Source organism: Micromys minutus (assembly GCF_963924665.1).
Source record: "Micromys minutus genome assembly, chromosome: 2".
Classification (NCBI taxonomy): Eukaryota; Metazoa; Chordata; class Mammalia; order Rodentia; family Muridae; genus Micromys; species Micromys minutus.
The window spans coordinates 6,999,619-7,017,257 of record NC_137971.1 but is presented as its reverse complement, the minus strand read 5'-3'; the positions used below and the strand labels follow the sequence as shown (position 1 = coordinate 7,017,257).

Genomic DNA, 17,639 nt, shown 5'->3' with positions numbered 1-17,639 from the left:
CAGCCCAGACTAAAGGGCACACCAGCAAAGTTCCAACTTGCCCCCCTTTTCTTGGTAAAATATGGGGCTATTTAGCATCTAGCCCCCCAACTTTCTTGTCTGTGAGGACGTCTCCCTAGTTTGGCTCATAGCATGGATCCCGTCGGCTTTTGCCTGGTTTCTTATTTGCTTCTTTTTTTCTCCCTTTGGGTCTCTGATCATGTGGCCGCGTATTTTGATCCCAATCAAAGGTGACTTTTATACTTGGCTTGTTATGCAAGCTCGGTGCCCTGTGACACATGGTGTGTGTTACAGCTTTTACATCCTTGGGCTGTGGTGTTTGGCTGTGAAGACCGTATCTACTAAATGTCACACTCTAGCCATTTTCACCAAAGTAACAACTGAAGTGTAGACTGCCGCAGAGTCGCTGCTCCGAAGGCAGCAGAGCCTCCTTCACAGTGAGCAGTCGGCCTCGCAGCCAGGCCCCCCCCATCCAGTTGTACGCACAGATGGAACCAGAGGCCAAGCTACAGAGTGTCTGCCGCTCTGTTAGTAGTGTCTTGGTCTTTCACAAAAGAAGAAGAAAGCTACTGTCACCTGCTGGGGTTTGACTGATAGGGAGGGTGCAGAAAGGCACTTGGGTTCTAGAGGAGGACCGAGAATTCAGATACTCGGCACTCCCAGGCATGGAAGCTTCACAGGCTTCTAAGGGGTCTATGAAAAGATGTTATGTTGGTCCCTGGAAAGATGTGTGCAGCTGCCTGGCATGGCTGATGTACAAAATTGATCTGTCTCTTCCGGTCATTTCCTGCGTTGTTGTTTGAGACAGGGGTCCATGTAGCTGACCTTGAACTTGCTGTATAGGATAAGCTTGAACTCCTGGTCTTCCTGCTTCCATTTCTCAAGCTCTGGGCTTAAGGGTTTGTATCACCTCATACAATTTATATGGTGCTGTGAATCAAACCCAGGGCTTTGTTCACGCTGGCTAAGCACTGTGCCCCTGAGCTACATCTCAGCTCTTGGTTACTCTTATTTTCTTTTAACACTGGACTCATTCATTAATTTGATTCATTCATTATCTGTGTGTGCATGTATATGAGCCATGGCACATGTGTAGAAGTCAAAGGGTGACTTTCAAGAACTGGTTCTCTTCTTCCTTGCACCTCCCAGGATTTGAACTCTGGTCATCAGGCTTGGCAGCAAGTGCCTTTACCTGCAGAGCCAGCTGCCCAGCCTGTTGTTACTTATTCTTAAACATACATCTATATGAACATACATGTGCCAGGTCCTACTCTGTGCACAGTGAGCAGTCAAAAAGACAACTAGAAGCCTTCTCTGTGGTTCTTGTATTCTACTGGTAATCAAACACAAGATAAAATTCGAAAATGATAACTTCTTTCTGATAAAGGTATTCTTAGAAAAGGAGACAGGGGCAGCCATACATCCCATTTTACATTCCCAAGAGCTGGTTTGCTTCTCTGAGGTGACAATAGAACAGAGAGAGGCGAGAGGTGAATGGAGTCAGTCACATGACAATCCGAAGACAGTCTGTCTCATCAAGTTCTCTGAATGCTGGGAGTTTCCCATCCCACTGTGTCCACCGTAGTCACGCCTGGCCGCTGAGTGCTTGGAGCGTGGCTAGTCAGAGAAAGAGTTGTAAGTGTGTGTTTTCAGGTACATGTACCTATGCACACATGCCTGGGGGCTGGAGGGCAGTGGACAATATCTTCTATTGCGTTATTTGAGACAGGGTCTTTCATTAACCCTGGAAGTCACTGGTTGGCTGGACTAGCTGACCCATGAGCCCCAGAGGTCCACCGTCTCTGTACCTCAGCCCTGCCATCGTGGGTATGCACTTCCACATCTGACTTTTTATCTAAATGCTGGGGATGCGAACTAACACAGCCAGAACTATACCCAGCCCTTGAGGTTAAAGTTTTATTTAATAACATCAGTGGAAAAGTATCTGTGTAGATATTTTACCAGGCAGTGATGTTCCAGTGGCAAGGGCAGCTTGGTGAAGGGTCCTGCGGATGTGGTTGGTCTGCAGTCCCAGGGTGAGAAGTGTTACATTCCTCTCTTAAAGAGCAAACTACAAGACGTAATGATGCTTCCTGCTTCTGTTCTGTGGGTCCCTGGAGAACTTACAGAGAAATAAGACTTGGCTAGATAGGAATTGAAAGCCCTGTGCAACAAAGAACCCGCTTCCTTTCCTAGGATGGGCTGGGGCCCACATTGTATGACTCACCGCTTTGGTCTCCCCCGTTGGGCTGTGGCAGACCCTTGTCTTGCAGGATACAGACACAGCCTTTCTAGGGGCCCAGTTGTGCATTCTGGGAAGAACTCCAGAGTTTGTTTTCCCTTGCATACCTGATCTCTGCCCCGGCTCTCTCAAGGTCACCGTGTCTTCCACTTGCTGCTGCCCATCTGTCCTCTGGGCCTGAGACTTGGTTGACTTTTTTTTTTTTCAGGAATAGCATGTTCCACATTGATAAAGATGATGCCGCCAACTCTGACTTTTAAAGAGGGACTGGTGTTTGAAAATGGTTTAACCTTTAGTTAGCATGTTGTGTCGAAAGGGTTAAGGAAGAAAAAGGGAAGAAGGGGGAGAAGAGGAATGACAGCCAAGAAGCAGATTCAGAAGACAAGAGGGAGAGGAGGAGCTACTGTGCTTCTTAGACAACACTTGGGCTATTCCAGTGGCTCCTGGCTTTTCCTGGCAGCGGGGGAGCAGGGAGGCCATGGCAGGCTCCGGCTCTGCTCATGGGGATTCTACTTCAACAAGCTTCCCAAGAGAAAACAGAGACAAGGGAGCCAATCCTGGCTCCGTGTGCTGAGGATTAGAGGAGGCCCAGCTACAGAGCCTGTAATCCCAGGCTGGCCTGGATTCGTCTTCGGTTACCGTTCTCCTTGTACTTTCATAATCAGAAGAAAAAACACTTACCTGGCACCGCCCTGACAGTCATCTTAAACAAGAGGATCAAAATGTTAAACTGGAGACCAGAGCCAAGTCAGCCACGATGGGTTGAGTGTTACCCCAGCTTTCCCCCTCTTGTCCTAGGTGACTACTGAGAAGAGCACAGTTCTTTGAGGTGTGGGGGACAGGAGGGGACAGTGTAGAGGCTATAGATACCAAGCTTAGCTATACCAAGACATTGGTGACCTTGATCCTGGTGAATAAGTCTGAGGCTGTAACATACTGGCACCATCTGCCTCCTCTTGCAGAGAGCCGTTCTAGATCCTCAGCGTGAACCATCTTGTGCTGAGACTGACCTTCATGTGAAGACCTGCATCTCGGTCTCACTTGGACACTCACTTCTACACACTTGTCCTCAGTCTGTAGCATGTACTTCTTAGGGAGTCCCTGTTGTGAGGAAGGAACCAATTCAAACATCTTCTTCCGGGGATTCATTTGAAGGTTCCATTAGCCGGATGGGACGGAGCAGTAGTAACCTAACTAGGCCATTTGTATTATAAATATCTACAGTGTCAAGGTCACAAAGTATCACAGTGTGGCAGTCACTGTAGCGGATACAGCAGTATAGCAGAATGAACCTTCTACATGATCCTGGACTGGGGCCTTCTTCCCCCACCCTGTTGTTAGCCAGCCTCAGTGACTTCTCTGAAAAGTCCCCTTCATGGCAGAGGGAGGACAAAGCTTCCTGCACTGGTAGATGAATAGTGTAAATTGCTTTTCGGTGAGAACCCCAGAGAAGTTGGGAGGGATGAAGTGTGAGGTCATCGTGCTGAGTCAAACGTTAGGTTTGCTTTGGCAACCTAAGTCAGTGACGGACCTGAGTCCTGAGCTGAGACACTGTGACGAGGCCGGTGCTCGAGGGTCAAGGTCTGGGACTGGTGTTCTTAGGTGTCTGGGGCTGAGTTAGCCACTGAGAGTTAGGCAGGCCTGGGGAAGCCCATGTGCTGGGACTGACCTAAAAGGAGGTTCCCCCAGGCTCTCCTGGGAGCTCAAGGGTAGCAGGTGGTCAGGGAGCAGGAGGAGGGGTGGGGTTTCTGGCGTGCAGCTGGGTACAAGCTGTCTACATGCATAGGGCTGGCTTCACTTCATTTTTGCCAGCCTTCGAAGTCTCACCAGGTGGGTTCAATCCACTCCTGGCAGCAGGGTGCTGTTGACACCCCCAGAGTTAGTAAAGATGGGAGACTATCTTCCTCATTACCCCCCACCAAGGATCTAGGCAAACTAGGAGAGTTCAGTCAACACCACCGTGTGAGAGCTGGTGGAGAGGTTTTGATCTAAAAGAGCTCGTTCTGCAGCTGGCTTTTGGAAAGGGGATTATGATGAATGGATGCTGGGTCGCACAGCAGACCGACCGACCAGAATGTTGGCTTATCTTACCTGTCAGCCCAGCAGCAGGTTTTCATTTCACAAATCACTCAGAAGTGCAGTTTGGTTTGATGGTTTAAGTGTGAGATTTTTGGAAGAGAAGTTAAAATTGGCAAGAGAAACCGGTTCCTGGAAAGAAGAGCAGGGCTATGAATAATTAAAGCGTAGAGGGAGAGAGCAGCCCTCTGACTGTAGTGTAGGTCTTACTGACGGCTTCCCGGGGAGGGCCTTTGGTTGTTTGAGGAGGCGAGTTGTATCTTCTACACGGAGAGCAGTCTCCTCAGTACCAGCACTGCCCATACTTGGACATCCTGGTCTCTGCCCCAGCGGATGCCACTCGCCACTTTTGCCCTCAGTTCTGACAAACAAGATGTGTCTGGCATCTTTGTAGGAGAGGACATCACCTTCTGTCACTGCCCAGAACAATGGAGAATCCATTCCCCCCCCCCATGGAGGTCTTGAGTCACTAGCACACAGGAAGTAGCAGGTCTCCAGAACTTAGCAGAAGTCCAGAGCGTGCAGGTTTGAGTATCTTGAGGACCAAACTGTCACCAGTGGATCTAGAACTTTAAAAAGTGGATGAAGAAACCGAAAGGAATGGTCACGCCGGCCACAGCAGTGACGGCAATGGGAAACCAGGGATGTGGACAAGGCCCGGAGGCTTTGGAATTTTCTTAAAAATGCAGGGCAGGATTAGCCTAAGACTACCTCCTTCAGACGTGGTCTCCGGAGACCGCGGCATGGAGCTGGCCTGGGTGTTGATACGGGAAGAGGCTGAGAACATGAGGCATGAACGTGGCCTGATATTGTTTGCCATTTACACTCAGCATGTGTAATGCAGTAGGAATGGCTCTCAGCGGCATGTGACTCTCCTTGCAGACGGTAGGCAGTGCCCGGGACGCTCTTTCTCTTTCGCTGGTTCGCTTGCTCAAATCCCGCCCGTCCCCCCTCCTCTGCCCCTTCCCAGACTCCTGAGCGCTTGAGTGGATGAAGGCTTGTCATGATTGGCACGCAGAAAGCTGGTAGAATGTTGTTGGAATTTTCTAGGGCGGTACATGTGCGACACCCAAAATGACTCTTAGCTTCGGTGGCCGCAGGTCAGCAGCCGTTCATGCCAGGTGCCCTGGGCTGTTTCTGAAAGGTAAGATTGCATGACATCACTTTACCTGTCCCTAATGCAAGGGGGACTGCCTAGGGGTTTTGTTTTCTCCTCTAGTCCGGGGCGGCATTTTAGGACCACGTCATTGGCGCTAGGCGTTTGTGCTTGAGTGTGCGGTTTGTTAGACTCTCCACCCCCTTTCGTTTAAAAGACTTTAATAAATTATTCCCAAGGGCAGTTTAACATGTGACCTAAGACAGCATCTCATGACCCCAGTGAAATCGGCAATCCTGAAGTCAGTAAGTCTAGATGTAGCAGGGAATCGGATTGCGTTCTCTTCAAGGTCTGAGAGACTGAAAGTGGACCCGCTCAGAACCCTGGAACCTTGGGAACGCTGGGGAAATGTCTTCAGGTTGAGATGCCTCGGGTTTATGGATGGAGTTTTCCAGTGACAGAATGGGAACATGGAGTTTTAAATGTTCCGGATCGGTGGGGTGCAGACTCAGACCCATTCGGACCGGGGAGGGGAGTGCCATGGTAACAGTTAGAAGCCAGGGGAAATGTCATTATATCAGCTGCTTTTAAGTATCCTGAAGTTGGCCCTGATGAAAATTTTAGTGGCCCTTCAAAGAAAGTTTAAAACAGTTTAAAGCAAAACGGCATTAAAAACTCTCCAAATAAACAAGTGGGTGCTCCCACGTCAGCGAGGTTCCAGGACATATTTGGACACGGATGATGACCTGTGTGGTTCCACACAGCCAGCCATGACTCACCTTACTCTTTAACTGATGTAATTAAAAGTAGCTTCAGTACCCGGTGGGGAATACTGACTTTATGCTTGAGAGTACGTGACAGCAGGCCCACTCATAAAACGGCAAGAGCCACGCATGGTGTATTAGAGGATTTTTTTTTTTTAATCTTAAAAAAAAACCCTATTATTTAGCTCCATTGTTGTTTTCTGCCTTAAGTGCATTAGACTCCTGTTTTCTCCCCGCGCCCCTGCCTTTTTACTCCCACCCCGTTTTCTTTTTGCAAAGATAGCAGAATGCCCAAAAGAGGAGGGAGAGCTGATACGTTCACACACCCGCCCCTCCCCCCCACAGGCACACACCAACAGCTGTCCTGTATGATTTTGTGGAATCTGATATTTTGAACGAAATGACTTCCTTACTTTCCGTAGTAATAGAATAATCAATTTCACCACAGATGGCTGTATACATGTCAAGCGTGGGCTGCTCCTAATTAGCAATGCATGGGGCGGAGGGCAGAGAGCTGGAGGCAGTTTCAAGGGAAAAAACCCACTCTCCCCCCCACCCCCACCCCACCCCCCGAAAAAAACCTTCGAATTTTACCCTGGATAGGCTCAGCCAGGGCAGTTTTTAATCTGCTTGGTTCTCAAACCACAGGTTTTAGTTTGTGGTGTTCTGAAAAACAGTGTGAGTGACTCGTGCAAATGTGACATAGGGTGGACCTGTCCCTCTAACGGTTGCTATTTTGCTTCTTCATCTGTGTTCCGTGGTACTTTTCATACGGTCACAGCTCTGTCTAATAAGATAGAGGCCGACAGACACCAGGAGTGACCCAAGTTTACTGTTCTGAGCCTTGGAAGGCACCTGGGTTCTGGGTGTGATATCTAGAAAGGTTATATCTGCTGAGGCTCTCCAAGTGTTAGTTCACTTTGGGAAGCATATATGTTCTCAATGACTAATATAGTTTATGACTCAGCCCCAACCTCATGCTCTCACTGAGCCTAGAGAATCTTAAGGAATTAAGCCACATTCCTGACACATACGCTGTACTTCACAGTGAACAGCCTGCTGTGCTGAGCTCTGCCTTCTCCTTCCTTAGAGACATCAAGTCAAGACATTTGTCTCTGCCCATACCGCGCCCTGTGTGCAGCCGGAGGTTTGAAAGATTCTACAATAAGGACGATGTCTTTAAAGTACCTCTTCCATTTGCCTTTGCTTCATGTAGCTCCCTGGGCGGCTGTTAATACGAATAGCCCAGTGCTGGACCTCAGGGTACTAAGAGTCTTTGGAGGTGACACCTGAATGTTACTATATTACAGAATCCACGATTCCAAAAGTGCCACCAAGCTTCAGATCTTCAAATCCCTCCCCTTTGTTTTGTTTTCTGAGGCAAAGCCTCATTGTATATCTCAGGCTAAGCCCAGGCTGGTCTCAAATTCATGTTCCTTTCTGCCTCAGCCTCCTGAGAGCTGGGATCACAGATCTTTGCCGCCATGCCTGGTTTGTAGGCTTGGTTTTTCAGATAAGGCCCTCAAGGGTACATATGAAGTTGGACACACACACACATATATACATACATACATACATACATACATACATACATACATACATACATTATATATATGGTGTTCACCCAAAGAGGCCAGTCTCTGCTCTTAGCACTGGATCTTTGGTTAATGGATCTATGGGGTTTTTTCCCCTGTGCAACAAAGCTGATCATTTAACGAAATTACTTCAGGTTTTCTGAACCTTGAGTGTTTTCATTCTAGAAACCGAAGCCGACAAATTTGACTGAGTCTCACAAAAGGAGGTTTTTAGAAAATTAACTACATCTGACCCTTGATTATTTCTGCAGCCTGAAACTTGTGGAAGGAAAACCCCCTCTGGGCATGCTGGGCGTGTACTAGGTGGAAATGGATCATTAATAAAGATATCGGTGTCCCTGAAATCCCCACTGATCGCCATACTGCTAGGATTGAAAAAGCATGTTTTCCAGATGTTCTAGGGCAGGGTGCTCAGCACTGTCACCTGGGCTCAGTACAGGTGCTCATCCCCAGGCCTGCCCTGGGCCTCCTGAGTCGGAAGTCAGGCACAGAGAACCCAGCACTCAGTCTGTATTCCAAGTTCTGGTCTCTGCAAAGCTTGAGAACACCGCTGTATGTCTGCTGTTCCTTTACAGCCACACACTTACATGGACGTTAAATGTTTGTTTCCCGAAGCCACCTGGAAATAAGGGAACAATAAGGGTACCTGAAGTCTCTGTCCTGACATTTTGAGTACCAAGATCATTTTACTATTTACAGGGGTCATAAATGGCTGCTTACAGAAGATAACATTCCTAAACCCAGAAGGCACAGAGAGACAAAATGTCTCATCAAACCCTCTCATTTTAGGATGATCAAGATCTCCAGCAGCATAAAGAATGACCTCATTGAGACGTATAGCTCACAGTTTTGATCCTAGCTAGCCTTTGGGAGACAGGCAGGTGGATTTCTGTGAATTTTAGGCCATCCCAGTCTACAGAGTGAGTTCCAGGCAGCCGGGACTGTGTAGAAGCACCCTGCCTCAGAAACAAAGCAAGGAGAAAAAAGCACGTACTTCTTAGTGCCAGAGCCTGTATGGTAGTGAGTCTGTTTATAACCCAAACAGCTCCCTGCATTAGCTGCTTCTACTTCTTCAGCTTTATACAGATCTCTGCCTGGTCCTTAGCTCTAAGCAGACCCGTTACGGTTTGCAGGTTAGGTAGTTCTAGGAAGAGATCAGCTCGTTTCGGAGTTCTCAAACCTAAAGTTTTCTCTTACTTTCCACTGGGTTTGAAATTCATAACTATCTTGTACATTGATACAGAAAGTTCCAGCCAGTGTCCTTCATTGAAAAGAGTGCCCAGAGAACGTGGGGAGCCTTCCTGTGCACATGTTTCACGTCCGAGTCGTGTAAATTACATACCTCTCCTCAGATCACATGCTGAAGTGGCATTCTCTTCAGATTTAATTAAAAGGGAATATGTGACAAACAGATCTGTGTGTTGACTATTTTACACTTCTCTACTTGATATGCTTGGTGGCATTTACATAATTTTGACAATGTTCAGAGACTGAATCTAATCTAAATTCTCTTCAGAGACTCTCCTCTCCGAGGTTTGTATCAACATGCACATGAGCTGTCTGGCTAGAAAAGCCAGTTGAGAATGTGATTGACAAGTCACATGGCACAGCATGTCCATGGCAAAGAAATGTGAAGTGCTCTACATTTCTACCTGCTGCCAGGGGCTATGACATGGACTGGGTCATGTTATATCTGCTTTCAAATGATCTTGGGGTATTGGGGAAGCCAGGGTACTGATTGGGAGTTCAGTTATGTGAGAGGCCGGTAGAGGAGTGGAGAATTGGCGGGCCTCCTGGAGCATGCTGGGTAGATGGAGAGAAGGCTGCATGGGCAAAATGTCCTGTAGGCATTCATTGCTTCTCCAGGGGATGGTGGTATAGGCCAATGGAGTAGAAACACAAAGGCGTAGACACCTCTGTGCACAGCGAATTCTCCTGGAGCAGCATTGCTTAGAAATGCTGACATTTCTTTTGTATTTATATATAAATGGGAACAATCTGGCTTCTTAGGGACTGTGCATTGGAGCCTTACAGCAGAGAGTCACAAAGGTGGGTTTTTTTTTTTTTCCCCTCTGGAGTCTCCGCTTCCTTCTGGGAAAGTGTCTCAGCCAAAGGATCACCGTATTTCAGGTTTCTGGGAAAACTGGGAAACATTCCCTAGTCCCAAGGTCAAACCAGTTCCTTAGATTTTATTCCTCATAAAACAAGTGAAATTCTGCCCAGAAAATAATGTATATCAGACAAAGCAATTGCAGTGTGCATGGCCCAAGCTCCTTTTAGTCTGGAAGTTCAGGGAAAGCTGGACAGAGCACAGGATTATCTAAGAAGACACGAGTATTTTACTCACTGAATCTTCTTCGAGAGCTAACAGAACCACTTGTCCCAGATAATGGGGCCAAAGAAAATTAAATTATTTCATACATCCTGGCCTGTAACACAGTCATCCAAACCATGCCTTGTACACACATGCTACAACAGTTTCTTTAGGAATAGTCCCAGGGTCTTAGTGGCAGCCAGTTTGTTAGGATGCTAATGTACTGTACGGCCACTCTGATCTCTAGCCATCTGGACAGCAGCAGGGAAGCAGGTTGACCACAGACTCACAGGGAATAAATATCCATCGTAGGACCAGCTTGGTAATTTTTCACTCCAGGATGACTGCGCTCAGTCCTGAAAGAAACTTGGGCAGGTGTGTGTGTGTGTGTGTGTTAGAGAAATTCTGTTGGAAGTAGTCCTACATACATGTAAAAAAAGGTTAATGTGCATACTTTTATATGTAAACAGATATGAGCATAGACCAGGAGACATACAAACCACCTGTAATTGCCTCTGGAGAAAGGAGAGTGGGACTGGTCTAGGCAGTGTCTTGAAGGGATATTACTGTATATTGGGAATTAGGGTCTCAGCATGTAGCCCAGACTGACCTCAAACTCCTTCTTTTAGCCTCACCTCTTATGTGCCGTGTTAGCACTTACGTGCTGCCTAGGTTGGCTTTGTTCACCTATAGCTCTCTGAGCAAAAAAATATAATAGCATCTCTTGTTCATTTAAGGGGGTGGGAGTGAATGATGAGTTTTTTAGACTCCTGCTACACACACACACACACACACACACACACACACACACACACTGGTTTTTGCTTTCTTGAGACACAGTTTCTCTGTGTAGACCCAGTGGTCCTGGAGCTCACTCTGTAGACTAGACTGGCCTTGACCTAAGAGATCCACCTGCCTCTGCCTCCCAAGTGCTGGCATTATGGGATATACCACCACTGCCCAGTTTACTTTTAAAATTCACAACAAATATGAATATTGAGTAAATCTCTTTATCTAATACAATAATTTTAGATTATAATTATATTAGATTATAATAATAAATTTAGATTATAAGCTAATTATTATTATTATAAGCTAATTGCAGCAAATTCTTGTAACTCTAGTAATTGAGAAACAGAGGCAGGAGGATCTCTGTGAATTCAGGGCCAGCCTGGTTACATAGTAAGCTCTAGGGCAGCCAGGGCTACATCAAGTGACCTTGTTTGGAGACCAAAGCAACAAAAAAAAATTAAGTTGTTTATTTTTTATACTTTGTTTCCCCTGTAGATAGAGTCTCACTAGGTAGCCCTTGCTCATAAGGAACTTACTTTATAGACCAGGCTGGCTTCAAATTCATAGCGATCTGCCTGCCTCTGCCTCCTGAGTGCTGGGCTAAAGGTGTGCACCACCACACCTGGTTCATTATTTTATAAAACAAAACGTATTTTAAAAGAAAGAAACTTGAGTATCGGGAGATGCAGCCCAGGAGCAGACACACATCTTCCACATGTCCTCAGCCCTTCAAAACAAATAAAGCCGTAAGAAAGAAAATGGTAGGGTATGAGAGAAAGAAAGGAAAAAAGAAAAGAAAAGGCAAGTATACTATTTGTAGTGGTGACACTGACCAAAATTATCCCATACATCCAGGCATGGCCAGCTTAGCTCTTGCTGACACGCAGTCCCAGGACAGTTATGACTGTGTCAATGACACCTCCCTGTTTTTCATGTCACCAGGTCCAAAGGCTGGATGCCCCTGGAAGCCTTGTGTGGCTCTGGGGGATATGTGCTGTTTTCTCGACATGCGTGGATTTATCATTTCTCTGTGCACACTCTGAGCTCTGCTTGCCCTGAGAGGAAAGGCAGCCCCCACCGCTGTCAGTTAGAAAACCACTCTCCCCTTTGTGAGACTTGGACACTGTCAGATAAAAGTGGTGCAGAACTCAGGAGACTAAAGTCACAGGGATGCAGGGCCAAAAGTAAAGCGTTAGATGCTTCCTTCAGTGACTGTGGAGACAGAATATATTGCCCGACAGCTAAAAATCCTTTATTTTGTCCGTGACCCCAGGTGGCTCACCATGTCCTTCCTGGTCTTGTGTTTTTTTATCTTTGTTTGTCTGTTTTGAGACAAATCTCACTATAGAGCTGAGAGTGCTCTCAAACTCAATTCTCCTGCCTCAGTGCACACCACTATGCCTGACCTATAGTCTTCTTAGTGTAAGCTGGAAATGGCCACATTTGACCTCACTACCCATATGGTTCTTCTGGAGATTGATTGTGTGTGCGTGTGTGTGTGTGTGTGTGTGTGTCTGTCTGTCTGTACCTGTGTGCATGTGCTCATGTGCATGTGTGTGTGTCTGTGAGTGGATGTGTGCCTATGTGTGTGCACGTGTGTGTTGCAGCAGTGGGCGGCTCTTACTAACCTACCAAGTGAAAAGCCCAGAACAAAAGAGAGAAAGCAGGATTATCATCGATGCTGTGAATCATCTCGAGAGCTGCCATGGTGATGTTGTGGCAAAGGCCCAAACACGGGTTAGCAGCATTGACCCGGTAATCTTGAAATTAGTCACAGAGGCCTAGCCAATGAGGATCCAGCAGCACCATTGTTAGGGAAGAGAGTGTGCAGCGGCCCTGTCTCCCCTACTGAGTGCTGGTGTGGTTGTGGAATCACCCCTACTGAGTGCTGGTGTGGTTGTGTTCCACTCTCATCCCAGCAGCAGCCCTGGGGCTCCAGTCCTGCCTCTCTTCTCTTCAGGAGTCTGACTGGGGTCGGGCAGACCACACTCATGTGTTTCACCCCCTTCCCTGGCTTTTGCTTTCCTCCCTCTGTTGGGCAAGTAGGTAGTGACCACAAGACGATCTCCGAGGCTCCTTCTTGCTTCTCAGATCTATGGCATTTAGCTAGAGGTTTGGGCTCGCAGCCTGCGCAGGACCTGGCTTGTCATAGCCAGCATCTTTGTAAGCTGGCATTTTGAAACCTCCCTCTGTGCCGCGTAGCCTGACCCAATCTCTGAGAGCATTATGGTAAAGTTAGTTTTCCTCTTTTAATTACCACGCGGTTACTTCATTTATGACAGCAGCTTACCTGTGGTATCTCCGTCACTGTAGACAATGGTGCTGATTCAGTAGGGTGTGTCTAGCCTTTCCACCCCCACCCCCAGCGTTTCTTTAGATTTGGAACCTCTGGGCTCCTCTGTCCTGTTCTCCTCGATACATAATTGGTAAATTGTAAATTACAGTGTTGTAGAAAAATGGGGTGTTTCATAAGTTTACGGCATTTTGCCTGAGGACATGTTGAGCTTCACCATACCCTTCTAAAATTTGCATATGTGCAGTCAAATGCAACCTTGGAGTTAGAAAATGAAGATCTAGGAGATATTTAGCCTCCAAAAGACAGCAGAGGCCCAACCCTGTGCTGTAGGCTGGACTTGGGTCTTCCTTAAAGGCGTATCCATAGTGAACAGTAGTCTCACCTGGACCATATTTTATCTCAGCACGAACAAGGAAGGGTGTATTTGTTACAGTCTGGAAAGTGAGCTGGGACGAACTCAGAGTGGCTTTCAAGTCCTGCATCGGTTCTCTGGGAAGCCGCCATGCTCACTGTGAACAAAGTTGGTTTTGTTGGCTGGGCACTGGCACACTTTCGGCTTGCCTGCCGGGTAGTGAGGCATCACCGTGGCTGAGTTGTACGTGGTCACAGCACGGACCTTCAGCTGAGCCCTTGTTTATTCAGCAGCCCTGCAAACATGGCGTTCCCTGGTTTGGGTCACCCAACGGCTGTCACCGCTATCTCTGCAGCTTGAGCCCCACCTCACCTCTGTTCTCTCCTTATAGAAGCCGCCCACCCCTTGCCTTCCTGTCCGCGCCTCTCTGCATTCACATCTCTACATTCTTAGCTTCCCTGTTTGTTGGCAGAGCTCCCAAGCTGCCTGTACTGAGGGTGACTATGATGATAAGGATAATATTACCAGTGATAACACAACGGCAGAAATAATAATAGCAGTGGTTACTTGCGGTGCGGTTGGAACTGGGCTAAATACGGTATGCACCCTTCCCCCCTCAGAACGAGCCCGAGGCCTGGATACAGCCGTCTTCCTTTTAATGATGAGGACCTGAGGCCTGAGAGAAGCTGAGTATTGACCCACAGAGACTAACTTATGAGAGGTAAAACTGGAATTCCTAGTCAGGGTGGTACTAAGTCTCAAACCTGTCTCTGAGCAAAACCCCACCTTCCCAGTTGTGCTGCACTCACACCATTATGATTGACATGTCATCGATACGGCTGAACCAATTAACTCATTTTATCCTGACTCTCAGCGGCAATGAGAGTATCCAAACATGTGATACTTCCTGTGCAGACGACCGACCGTCTCCTAAAACAAAGATGGTTCTCTTCCCACAGGAAATGTCCTTCCCAACTACGTGGGACCTGGCAGTTTCCAGAGCACCCAGAGAGCCCTTTACCTTTGTGGTCCTTAAATGGGAAGATGTAACAGTTCTGTTTGTTTGTTTGTTTTATTGTTTTTGTTTTTGTTTTTTTTAACAAAATGGGTACACTGTTTGAGGGGCCAAGGCAAGAACACCCCTGCAAATTTATAGGTAGTCTGGTCTCCATAGCCAGCACCAAGCCAACCAGGGCTAATGGTGACAGCCTGTCTCTAAGTGCATAACTAGGTATGTCGAGGTGCAGGGACGCGAGCCTTTGCCTTTCTCACTGTCACATAGCTGATGAGAGACAGGCTGAGATGAGGACCTATGATGGCCTGATCATCCAGGACAGTCCATGGTCACACAGACGCCCACTGTGATCTCCCATTACCACCTCAATGAGTAGAAGATCAAGAAATATTCTCTTTCTAATGAAGATCTTTCCTCTTAGAAGAATATGTTACACATTCCTTCTTAAAATCACCGTAACAAAAGTATTCCAGGGGAAACAATTAATTATTTAATCAGTTTTTGTTGGGAGGGTTACATATGCCACGGTATACCTGAGGAGGTCAAAGGACACTTTATAGGAATCTATTTTCTCTGATCAGTTGCAGAGGCCCCAAGGCTTGATGGCCAGGGTCTTCATCTGTTGAGCCAACTCTCTAGCCTTAGGAAATAGTTTAAGGGCTGGAGAGATGGCTCAACAGTTAAGAGCTCTGGCTGTTCTTCCAGAGGATCTGAGTTCAATTCCCAGCACCCACATAGCAGCTCACAACTGTCTGTAACTCCAGTTCTAGGGAACACAACACCCTCACAGACATACATGCAGGCAAAGAATCAATGTACACAAAATAAAAATAAAATAATTATAAGGGACAGGGCTAAAAAAAAAAACAGTTTAAGGGGAGAGAAATTTATTTCGGCGTGCAGCCTTAGCAGCTTCCAGCCATACTGGCTCCTGCCATTGTTTTTTGGGACCAGGGGTGAGGCAAAGCTTCAGCAGTGAAAGCATGCTGGGACAAAGCTATTCCTTTACGGTGGCTGAAAACAGAGTCATATATCATTATCAATGGACTAGTGCAGGTTTATGTTAAGGTGATATATGGCTGGACAGTACAGTGGTAGGCAGAGAAAAGGTAGGAAAACGGAAGAGGAATGGAGACTGAAAAAAAAAATCAAGATGGAGCTGGAGAAAGCAGACCTATATCCTGGTGGCCGTAATTGGTGATAGGAAGATATGAATATTTTAAAGGGATTTTATAGGTCTTTTTAATTTATATAGAAGGGCAGTTTGTATCTTCATTTATTGTATTTAATCTTATTGTGTGGAGGGTTTGTAGACTGAGAATCTAATATATAAACCTCCAATAAAAAAACAACTGAGCTTTGGAGTAATGTTTGTGCTGGGCAGTAGTGAAAAGAAACGTGCTGGGGCGTCATACCCACTGGGGCAGAAGCAGCAGGGCAGGTGGAGTGAACTGCCTGGGAAGGGAACCGTGCGGAGAGGGTTCTGGGACCAAGTAATCGAGCCCACACATTCAGCTCCCTAGTAAAGCAGCACCCGCAAGTGGGGGGCGATAAAGGGATAAGCCATCTTTTTATTATTTACTGTAACAGGCTGGGACAGACACGTTCCCAGTGACCCTTCAGCCAGACCTTATCTCCCAACAACACTCTTAGCTGTAAGTTGAGCCAGTGAATAGACTAATCAGTTGATGAAGTTAGCATCCTTATGATCCAATCACCTACCAACAGAGCCACCATCAGGGACCAAACCAAATGAATTCCCTTAGGTGCTCTAGTGAACCTAGGAAGGGACAGCAAATGTCTGGCACAAAGCCAGCCCAGTGATGCAAAAGTAATGTCCTGTGTGGAAGGTGTCACAGTCTTCAAAACTGTACAGACCCCAAGACTGCTCCAGCTTCTCATAGGAACATCTGTATAGCCAGAGCTGGACCCCTGACCCTGGGAAAAAGTGCCTCAGACCATGCTCCGCCTTGTGGGAGCCTTTCTTCCCAAACCTTATTTTCACTCTGGCTCTGCAACTATGTTATACTCTTATCTACAGGGTGGAGAACCTTCTAGAAACACAGTCTTTGACTGGTACATGCTCATACCAAGGTTATTGCCCAGGGTTCACCTGCAATGGTTTCCGAGCTCTGAGTGTTAGTCCTGTCCTGAAGTCCATCCCACAGGAGACACTGGTGGGGTTCATAGTGTCCAAGTCAGTGTGGGCCTTAGAGAGGAGCAGAGGGAGTTAAATACAGATCAGATCATTTAAGCAGGTAGTGGTCTTTTAGCATTGTCATTGTTGGGGTAGGGTCTTGTTGTGTAGCCCAAGGTGGGTTCTGACTCATTTGCTTCAGGCATCCAAATTTTGGGGTAACAGGATGTCACCATATCTAGTTTGTAGGATGAATGATTTTTGGTTTTAGAGTTTTGTTTTTATTTATGTGCATGTGCTTTGTGTGTGTGTGTGTGTGTGTGTGTGTTTGTGTGTGTTTACACATAGAGACCAGAAGAGGGTATGAGATTTTCATTGCTAGAATTGCAGGCAGTTGAACTACAGACCTTTGAAAAAGCAGGAGAGCTCCTAACTGCTGAACAGTTTCTCCAGACATACATTCTTACTGTTAATTAAACAAATTAAGGAACTATAATGGGAGATTCCAGAGTATAGCTAGGCACAGTGGGCTGGTGGGGGGCCCTGGAATCTTCCAGTGCTGTCTTTGCCCCATCTCAAAGTCACTGTCCTCTGGGTTGGCTTTATTCTTAATCAGCCTCTCCTTATGCAATGGCTTAACAGCGTAGCAGAAGGACATGACAGGGAATCTCTGTCCTGACATCATCAACAAAATGTCATGTGCAATTGCTGTGACCTGGGCAAAGTGACGCTGTGACCACCCCAGCCTCAGATTTTGCCTGGACACTGTGACTTCTGTCACCAATAAGTGACATTTGTCCCAAGAGTCAAAATGTTAAGCAACCTCTTCCCTTAATCTCTCAACAGGTAGATGGCAACCTGGTGCCTGACCACAGGTGGCCCTCCCTCTACCAGTTACACACACACACACACACACACACACACACACACACACACACACACACACAGCCGATGACCTCC

At 46.9% G+C, this 17,639-nt stretch overlaps 1 protein-coding gene across 3 annotated transcripts in view; it reads left to right on the top strand.

Annotated features, from left to right (window-relative positions):
- RBM20 (RNA binding motif protein 20) overlaps positions 1-17,639 on the top strand; it is a gene marked incomplete at its 5' end in the record, with an annotated part of 177,780 nt that overhangs the window by 106,954 nt on the left and 53,187 nt on the right. Inside the window, one exon of one of the 3 annotated variants that reach the window (XM_080912074.1) lies at positions 5,340-5,462. The exons of the other annotated variants lie outside the window; for them this stretch is intronic. Of the gene's footprint in view, positions 1-5,339; positions 5,463-17,639 lie in introns of those variants that run through there. 3 annotated transcript variants of the gene reach the window in all.